Below are 8189 nucleotides of genomic sequence, written 5' to 3'. Positions count from 1 at the left end.
AGGTGCAGAGTTCAAAACACTAATTATAAAGATGTTCAGTGAACTTAGGGGAAGCTTAGATGAACTCAGTGAGAACTTTAACAAAGAGATAAAAAACATAAAAATGGAAATGAAAATTATAAAAGGGAACAAGTCAGAAATGAACACATTATCTGAGATGAAGTATATATTAGAGAAAATCAACAGAGTGTATAAAAAAGAGGATCGAACCACCAATATAGAGGATACTCAATAAGAACAGAAAGAAAAAAATAGCCAAGACTATAATAATAATTTAAGGAGCTCATGGAACACATTAAATGTAAAGATATCCATGTAATAGGGGTACCAGAAGGAAAACAAAAGTTGAAGAACTATTTGAAGAAATAATGGTGGAAAACTTCCCTAACCTGGTGAAGAAAATAGACATACAACTCCAGGAAGATCAGAGAATTCCAATAAAGATGAACCTGAAGATACCCACACCAAGGCACGTAATAATTATAATTAAGGTTAAACACAAAGAGAGAACCTTAAAAGTAGCAAGAGGAAAGCAGTTAGCTACCTACAAGGGAGCACCCATAAGACTTGCAGCTGATTTCTCAAAAGAAACTATGCAGGACAGAGGGCTTGGCACAAAATATTCAACATGATGAAAACCCAGGATCTATAACCAAGACTACTTTTTCCTGCAAAGCTATCATTTAGAGTTGAAGGACAGATAAAGAGCTTCTCAGACAAAAATAAGTTAAAGGAATTTATCAATGCCAACCCAAGTATTACAGGAAATGTTGGAGGGGCTTCTTTAAGAAGAAAAACCATTAATAAAGAATGGTAATAACTATATTCCTATCAACCTCAAATGGAAAAGAACTAAGTACTCCAACCAAAAGATAGAGTAGCTGAATGGATAAGAAAACAAGACCCTTACATATGCTGCCTACAAGAGATTCACTGCAAATTAAAAGACACACAGAGTAAAAGGAAGGGGATAGGAAAAGATATTGCCTTGATGAACCTAGAGGTTATTGCACTGAATGAAATAAGTCAAGATAAAGACAAATATCTCATGATTTCATGTACATGTGGAATCTAAAGAATAACAATAATAAAAATGGAAATAAACTCATAGATAGAGAATATTTTGAGGGCTACTAGATGAGAGAGAGGACAGAGAAAAAAGGCAAAGAGATTAGGAAGTACAAATGGGTAGTTACAAAACAGACATGGAGATATAAAGTGTAGCATAAGGAAAATAGTTAACAGTGTTGTAATAAATATGTAAGGGGGAAGAGAGGTACTAGATTTAGTGGGGTGATCACTTTAGGAGTTATATAGATCTCTAATTACTATGCTGTACAACTGAAACTGGTATATTATTGTATGCAAACTATAATTGAAAAAAATGCAAGCAACTAATTGTCTATATTTCAATAAAGCTGGAAAAAAAAAACCATCAATTTTAAGACAAGTTCTCCCATGTAGCTGACTCACTGTCCAGTCCCGTCTATACAATTGCTCACTCTCCCCTTTGGAAACACTTCTGAAACCATGAGTGGTGGTTCTTTATGGTTCTCACATATTTGCTTTTCTGTTAATTTAGACCATACTCTTAAGTTCTTTAATGGATTCAGACCTTGATTCACTCATCTGTGTAGCCCCAGCATATAAACAGTTTCTGTAACACATATAAAAGAAAAATGGTCTCGAACCTCTCTCAAGAAAGAAGTGAGTATTCTGTTCAAAAGCTTAAAAAAATGTATGGTGACTTTAATGGAATTATAAGACTTGTTCTGGGAGACTGATTATCTATCCTGCACAGAAAGCCAAAATTCTAATCGCCTTTGATCAAACATAACCTTACTTTATTATTTTTGTATTTAGCTTAAATATGACTATGTAATCATTCTATTTTCTTAGGAAATGCTCCTACCAAGAAGGAATTTTTTTAATTGGCCTACTAGAGGCCTTTATCCCTGCAGCAACATTGTAATGACGTGATTTTTTAACATGTACTTATAACAAAATTTTCTGAAGAGTACCTAGTAAAAAAAAAAAATCTTAGTAGGTTCTCAATAAATATTTTTGAACAAATAAATGACATCCTTCTCACAGCAGAACTACTCTGAATTTACATATGTTCTTCCTTATAAAAACCTAAGAAACACATACAAAAATGTAAAAATTATGCTAAACCTGCATAGTTATGTCCTACATTCTCAGTATAATGAGAGGCTCTTCATCCTAAGAGATAAAAGCATTAATTTTAAAATGACCAGTTCAACAACATAAAGTATTGTACAAATGCTTATGGACAAAACTGGATGTTCAACTAAAATTCAAAAAGCATGCCAATTCCTATTCCTCTATTAACTTCCTCACCTTGTGAAATTATTCTTATCAATATTTTAATTTCATTGAGTCTGAATGAGAGAGCAATGTGACTGCTTAAACAGATGGCTGTCACAGACTTCATACCACAATTAAAATTAGTATATGAGCGGAAGCACCCTGACACACTGTAAACAGTTCCTGAATACCAGTGCCACCAAAGCTTAGCCTTAAAGAGTACACAAGACCAGTTGGGGAAATATTAGGTCAGCAGTTTTCAATAGTCACCTAAAAACCTTGCTTAAGTAAATCAACATGAGGATTCCAGATAAGGGGGAAATGTTTGCTTTCTTTGATTCCAAGTTTTGCCCATCTGTGCTGCCTATGCTGTCACTGCCTATATAACAGCGTAGGGGCCCCCAAGGGTTTCCAAATGTTCCAGCATATGTAGTGATTGGTATATCCAAGGAAGGGCATTTCATTGACACAGCATGGGCTACAATCAATACAGACATGATGCCCATAGGATATCCCTGAGCTAAACTGTAATCTAAGTGAAGTACAATTTCTATATTATCTGTGTTACTATTCTTCACTCTTAGCCTTCCTTCAAAGGGTAAAACTTCTGCCAACATAGCCTGTCTTCCTCTTCAATTAATACGCTTACTGGAAAAGATCTGAAGTTAGGCCTTAGCAGAAATCTCAGCCACTGTGTCATCTCCATCAGAGGTCTTTGTTTTTAAGCCTTTTCTCTAATGTGGAATGAAAGGAAATTCCTCTGTGAACATAAAGTAGGGTTATTTAATGAATAGTAGAAGGAATATTTAGGATATCCCTGAAATCATATTATTCCATCTAAACTGGTCAGAATAAATTCTAAATTATGTTCTAGAGTTCACTTTATTTAAGACTGAAGTTATAAAGTTCTAAGAGACTTCATTTTTCTTTAATATGAGATTCACAAATAAATTTCTTGAAATAGTTGTATCATATAATGAAAAAATCTTTATTATGGTTGCAAAAGAACTCAAAGTCTTTGAATAGGTAACTGTCTCTTTCTGTGCCCCCAGTTTACTCATCTATAAAATGGGAAGAAAAATACTCATCCTAATTACTTCATAGGGTTATATGGTAATGCTGAAACACAGAAAATTCATGAAAGTGGATTTCGAAATGGATAAATAACTAAGTAGGTATGAGATGCAATTACCCTAGAGTGTCCTTTAAGGAAGAAGTGAAAATTCAAGTTTAGAATTAAGTAGTCATGACTCTGCTCCCCCCCTCATCTTTCTGTAAAGTGTGGTTTTCTTAAAAAAAAAACCAACAGAAGACTTTTCCTTTTTTTTTTTTTTTATTTTCTAGTGAGACCTTTGCTTTGGGGGGGAAGGTGAATTTTTCTTGCTGTGACCTTATGTCATTATACTCACTTCAGAACACAGTAACATGCCATTAAGAATATCTCAAGAAAGCAAGAGGTGGTAGCAGTCTTTTGGCCTTTAACAAAATGCTGTCTCTGTGTCACAGAGGTGGCGATTAGAGGTTCTTCCTTCTGGCTGTACCATTTTTAAACCTGTTAAGGATCTGAGCAAGTGAGGTAGGTTTAGGTGACAGAAATAAAGAGGAAAAAAAAAAAAGAAGTTCCTAAGAAAGTATGTTCTTTAGAAATAGAAGAGATTTTGAGATTACAATAAATTGACAACTTATGGACATAGGCTGGCTGTATAGGGTTGCGCCTCTCCACTAAACATTATAATGAGACCTAATATCTAAATTTAGACTTCTCGAAAGAAAATTATAATTCGTAGAATTAGGGGACCTGGCAGAAAAGACTCACACAGAGCATTCTATTCATTTCCTTCTCCTAGATAGAATGATTTGATATTTAATTTTCAAAAATTATAATAGGCATATACTGAGGTAGTAGGGAGGATTTGGGAGAAATAATCTTAGTTTATTACAAAACATGAGTCCCATAGACCAGGTAATCACTTGCTAAAGCCTCTCTCTGCAGGAGATGTTATTCACATAACTGCCTAGGCTCTCTTATCCAAATATTTGCTCTGAGAGACAGCACTATCATTGTTATTTAGCATATATATTGCTCTTCACAAACAGATACTGGCTAATTTTAGCACATATCCCCAGTGAGCATTATCAGCTCTATTTGCAGATGAAAAGAATACAATACACAAAGGTTAAGTGACTTACCCATCCTGAAACAACCATTCGATGCTAAACAAGAACGGAGCTGAGGACTGGACTATAAAACAACAGGCACCCCATCCACTAAATTGTAAACAGAGGGCTCACTTCTTAAACATATAAGAACAGATTCAAGTTTACTTTTCATAATGTCTTGTCTCAAAGGGAGAATTAAATCATTAAATCTTGGCTTATCCTTTCTGCTTTTTCAAAATATCTCTTTTTATTTCAGTCTGAGGAGGAGTAGAGCAGTAATGCTTTCAAATCTGCCACAAAGAGTTACCTGCAGGTCTAGATCAGACCTGTGACTGTCTAAAGGCAAAGTTTTTCTCCATTCCATAAAAACCCATCTCTCATGCCCTCCCTGTGAGGCACAGTATGTATTTTCCTTTCAGGCCATTATTCCACTAATTTGTAACTGAATAATACCAACCATATCAAATTGTTTCAAAACCCAAACATCCTTGTGTATGATAATTTCCATGAATATACTCGCATGTGTGTTTGTGCTTGTTATCTGTGCCTTGGAGGAGGGGGATAAGGAGAGGTGTCCTTTAGCTCTTACTTATCTCTCCTGTATAACTATAGTATTAGAAAAGGCAGGAATTATACTTCTAATTCATGTTCAGTCCTTTTTCAAAAGACAGAATATAAATATGTAAATAAAATTTTCCAATTTCTAGTCAAGTTATTCTGAGGACTTCTCCCCTTTAATAGTCTTTAAATAATGTCACTGACTAAGTGATAGAATCAAACTCAGTAACAAAGGCCACCACTGACCTGATACATTTGGCAAATACAAATTTCTAGCTCTTTATTTTTGGGGGAGAAGATATTCTCTGGAATCCTGAAATTAAAGAAAACTCAAGAGGTCTTCTAGTCCATCTTACTTGATTTAGGTCATACATAGATGATTTTATTACATGTAGTCACCTTTTAGTTTATTGCTGGGCTAGCATAAATTCTAATCTCACAACAGATGCCTTCTAATTTCCTTAATAATCTCTGTAAAAAGAAATAGTTCTTTAGTATGTCTAAACAGTGTATAGGTCAAAATATTTCACACTATGCATTTGTGGTTAATATTTTTTTTTAAATTCAACAAACGCTTGCTACGATACATTACATTATCTTTCTAAATGGTTTTCACAAGTATATGGCTTTGTGATTTTCCATTGCTAGTGGTGCTGATATATTTCTGGCAGAAAGCTTTATTCCAGATCTCAGACTCCATATACATGCTTTTAAATGGTCTCATTAGATAGTAAGTATTATTTCCCATGAGAAATGGCTGTTTCAATATCTGTCTATCTCTGGGTTTCAGGTAGCAGGGATATAACGCTACATTGAAAAAAAGAGGCATTGCTTTTTTTTTCTTTTTTAATCTAGTGAGAGACTCTTGAATTTTCCATAGCAATAGCACAGCACTATCCTTCAGATAATATCAAGGAAACAATTTTAGTTTCTATCTATAGATGGAGTCGAGAATCAAGAGAAGAACAAAATAAATATTTTAGGACCTGCCATTAATATAACAAGACCACAATACGTACATCAAGGTGATAAAACCTGCAGGCACAGTAATCTTGTATCTCTCTGCCTCAGTGTATCATATTTATAACAGCTGATTAACCTGATTCCAGCACTTCAATGGTGTCTTGATGAGATTTGGAGGTGGTTTTGTGAAAGGCTCTTTTCCTTGGAAAAAGAGAGCCATACACAAATGGAGAATGGCCAGCAGACAGGAAAGGTCCGTTAAGTCTTATAGGCAATGCTTTCTCTACTCCTTAATTTCATAAGGGTCAGAGACACTACTCTAAACAGGGGACTATTCAAATTCTGAAAGATGGAGGCTGCTTATCTCAAATACCTGGGTGGTGGGTGTGAGAGGAGGAAGAAGAAAAAAATATCCCACCACTTTTACAAGGTTAGATTTGGCCCTGTGTACATATAGCTATCTGAGGGGAGGATCAAGCCCTAAAGATTTTAATTTCAGTGAAGTCATACAGAGCTAATGGAGCCACTGGCGATCAATAGCTCCCACTCTCCTGTGAGAAGAAGAGATTTATTGAGCTCTCCCCGCTGATCCAGTATCAAGTACAGCCAGCAATGCTGATCGCTGCATCTCCCAATTCCTACAGTGTGCAAATGACTCCATTCCTAGTAGTTCAGCTTTCACAGCCAGCATAAAGTTCTCTGATAATCTCTTAATATGTCCACTGGAATAATATCTTTATGACATTTAGGCTGAGAGATAAGGGAACCAATAAATCACTTACCTCTCTCCTAAATTCAAACCCAAATCAGGAAAAGATACAGGAGTTGGGATAATGGCAACCAAAGTAGCAGCTTTATTGCTGGTAACCTAAACCTATCAACTTTCCTGACCTTCTCTAGTCCCTTGGACCCTACTCTTTGATAAGATCTGATCTGTGGTATACTTATTCAGCTAGTTAACACATGCTCAAAAGCAAAACATGAACCAATGGTTGTTAGACACTCACTTCACCAATCAGATAAAGCAATTTTCTTTGAGTAACAGCAGAAAGGAAAACCAAAAGCATTTTCCCAATACTACTTCTCCTAATACTGGAGGTTCTCACACAGAACACAATTCTCTCAAATACCGAAGTCAAACCTGTATATTTGGTCTTGTCAGATACTTTTGTGACATTTATAGTTAAAAATATTCATTATATTTATTAAACAATCTAATCATTTATAAGTACTAGAGAAAACCGTGAGGCTCATTCCCGGCCAGTTCATTTAATGGTGATTATTTCTGCTGTTAGCCTACTCAACTGCTGTTTTATTCATTGCTTCTAAAATCAGGAATTCCCTACTGTCCTCCACAGAGATAAGCATTACATGTTGGCAGATATTCAAGTGGTGGTTACAAAGTGTTACACACAGTGCACAAGTAACTTAGGTAGGTGCTGCTCTTTGCACATGAGGAAGTCAGCTTGGGTGTTTGCCATTCAAATTAAATCATATAACAGTTTTCAAGAATGAAGCTGAAATTTGACAGTCCCTGACTTAAAACATTACTGCAACTAATGTTCATTGAGCCACCAGAGGAGGGCAACGGAGGTTCCAGTCAGTACCTAGATGGCTTCCAGATCCACATGTACTTACTTTATCTGTTTTCCTTCCCTTATACACACCCTTTCCCACTGCTTCTGAAGTCAAACACTCAATGCTACATAATCAAGTCAGACTTTCTAAATAACTTGTATTTATTAGCAAATTTCATTTAAGCTTTTGTGCATCTCGAATGCTTAACTTGAACTTACTAGTAAACTTACTAAAAATAGTGTCCCTAATTTTCTCAGATTCATAGATCTCTAAAACAAATGAAATATTTGAGTTTCTTGAATTCCATTCAAATAACTATTTTGGTTTCTCTGTTATATTTTTGCACTTATTAAACTGTAAGTTCAACTTGACATTGTAAAAGATCAAAGAAAGATCAGATAGCCACCTTGTGCTGTTCTTAGCAATTAAAACCATTAAAGCAATGTGCTATCTTATTTTTGAAATAAAATCTTCAGATCAAGAGCAAGTTCACTGAACAGAGGATTCACCAAATCTTAGGTGTGACAGCCTGCAAAGACCTTGTTATCAGGTATATGAAAAGTGCATTTTTTTCATCGTTTCATTTACAGATAAATGCATAA

The sequence above is a fragment of the Rousettus aegyptiacus genome, unplaced genomic scaffold (assembly GCF_014176215.1).
Source record: "Rousettus aegyptiacus isolate mRouAeg1 unplaced genomic scaffold, mRouAeg1.p scaffold_m13_p_3, whole genome shotgun sequence".
In the NCBI taxonomy this organism is placed as follows: domain Eukaryota; kingdom Metazoa; phylum Chordata; class Mammalia; order Chiroptera; family Pteropodidae; genus Rousettus; species Rousettus aegyptiacus.
Note: the sequence above shows the minus strand (reverse complement) of the source record.